The sequence below is a fragment of the Populus nigra genome, chromosome 2 (genome assembly GCF_951802175.1).
Source record: "Populus nigra chromosome 2, ddPopNigr1.1, whole genome shotgun sequence".
Classification (NCBI taxonomy): Eukaryota; Viridiplantae; Streptophyta; class Magnoliopsida; order Malpighiales; family Salicaceae; genus Populus; species Populus nigra.
This window is the reverse complement of record NC_084853.1, coordinates 16,216,010-16,218,509: the sequence shown is the minus strand read 5'-3', so window position 1 is coordinate 16,218,509 and position 2,500 is coordinate 16,216,010.

Sequence of the window (2,500 nt, the reverse complement as noted above, 5' to 3'; positions counted from 1 at the left end):
GGCAGCGGGTGCTGGCGATGGGTCTGGACGGGCTGGATAGTCCAAGGCTCGACGAGAAAGACTGCTGGTTTAGACACTGGGGCAGTGGCAGCCCGCGGGACAGTGTCGGCAGATTCGGCAGCGCAGATTTGTGCGGCTGCAGGTTCGTCGGGGAAAATCGGCAGCGCAGATTTTGCGACGAACATGGGCTGGGCGATGGACTGTCCAGGCCAGGCAGGAAAATTTGTCGAGGGGACACGCTGACGAAACAGCGCTGGTTCAGGCACGGCGGGCAGTGTTGGAATCGGCAGCGCCGACGAAATCGGCAAAGTCGGCAGAATCGGCAGCGCAGATTTTTCGACGAACACGGGCTGGACGGTGGACTGTCCAGGCCAGGCAGGAAAATTTGTCGAGGGGACACGCTGACGAAACAGCGCTGGTTCAGGCACGGCGGGCAGTGTTGGAATCGGCAGCGCCGACGAAATCGGCAAAGTCGGCAGAATCGGCAGCGCAGATTTTTCGACGAACATGGGCTGGACGCTGGACTGGCCGGGCCATGCAGGAAAATTCATCGAGGGGACACGCTGACGAAACAGCGCTGGTTCAGGCACGGCGGGCAGTGGTGGAATCGGCAGCGCCGACGAAATCGGCAAAGTCGGCAGAATCGGCAGCGGGTGCTGGCGATGGGTCTGGACGGGCTGGATAGTCCAAGGCTCGACGAGAAAGACTGCTGGTTTAGACACTGGGGCAGTGGCAGCCCGCGGGACAGTGTCGGCAGATTCGGCAGCGCAGATTTGTGCGGCTGCAGGTTCGTCGGGGAAAATCGGCAGCGCAGATTTTGCGACGAACATGGGCTGGGCGATGGACTGTCCAGGCCAGGCAGGAAAATTTGTCGAGGGGACACGCTGACGAAACAGCGCTGGTTCAGGCACGGCGGGCAGTGTTGGAATCGGCAGCGCCGACGAAATCGGCAAAGTCGGCAGAATCGGCAGCGCAGATTTTTCGACGAACACGGGCTGGACGGTGGACTGTCCAGGCCAGGCAGGAAAATTCGTCGAGGGGACACGCTGACGAAACAGCGCTGGTTCAGACACGGTGGGCGCAGTGTTGGAATCGGCAGCGCCGAGAAAATCGGCAAAGTCGGCAGAATCGGCAGCAGGTGCTGGCGATGAGTCAGGACGGACTGGATAGTCCAAGGCTCGATGAGAAAGACCGCTGGTTTAGACACTGGGGCAGTGGCAGCCCGCGGGGCAGTGTCGGCAGATTCGGCAGCAGTGTCTGCCGATTCGGCAGCGTTGGCTTGTTGGCGCGGGGGGCCGATTCGAGTGGGGACTTGGGCAGCGGGCAGTGAAAGCAAGAGTTTCCCCGATGCTGCCGGGAAAAACGCTCCCCGGGATGGCCGGGTGAGATGACCCGGCGGCCCGCGACGGGTCATTCAATTCCATGCCCCGTCAACATAACTCCCGATGTACTGTTTGCTTTTTCGGAAGAAGAGATCCATCCCCCCATCCTCGGCCAGCCAAAAACGCTCCAATTAATGGCCGGGTGAGATGACCCGGAGGCCCGCGACGCGTCATTCAAATCACTGCCCTATCGGCTACAACTGCTGATGGGTGGGATTAGAGGCCTGCCATGGTGGTGAGGGGCGGCGAGGACCGTGAAAGCTAGAGTTTTTCAGAGGCTGCCGGGAAAAAGGCCCCTCGGGTGGCGGGGTGCGAGGACCAGGCGCGTCATTCAATTCTCTTCCCTATCAACTTGGCTCCCGTTGGCGGGATTGGAGGCCTACTGTTTGTTACAGGGCTAAAATCGTCAGGGGAAGAGCTGACGAAACAATGCTGGTTTGGATGCAGGGGGTAGTGTTGGAATCGGCAGCGCGGACAAAATCGGCAAAGTCGACAAAAAAGACTGTTGGTCTGGACATCGGGGCAGCGGCAGCCATGCCGACAGGGGGGGAAATCGGCAGCACAGATTTGTGCAGCTGCAGGTTCGTCGGGGAAATCGGCAGCGCAGATTTTTCGATGAACATGGGCTGGAAGATGGACTGTCCAGGCCAGGCAGGGAAATTCGTCAAGGGGACACGCTGACGAAACAGCGCTGGTTCAGGCACGGCGGGCAGTGTTGGAATCGGCAGCGCCGACGAAATCGGCAAAGTCGGCAGAATCGGCAGCGGGTGCTGGCGATGAGTCTGGACGATTTATAGTCCAGGGCTTGATGGAAAAGACTGTTGGTCCAGACAATGGGGCAGTGGCAGCGCGGATTTGTGCAGCTGCAGGTTCGTCGGGGAAAATCGGCAGCGCAGATTTTTCGACGAACAGGGGCTGGGCGCTGGACTGGCCGGGCCAGGCAGGAAAATTCGTCAGGGGGGCACGCTGACGAAAACAGGGGCTGCGGAGTGGAAAATCGGCAGCGCAGATTTTTCGACGAACAGGGGCTGGACCGGCCGGGCCAGGCAGGAAAATTCGTCAGGGGGGCACGCTGACGAAAAGAGGGGCTGCCGCGTGGAAAATCGGCAGCGCAGATT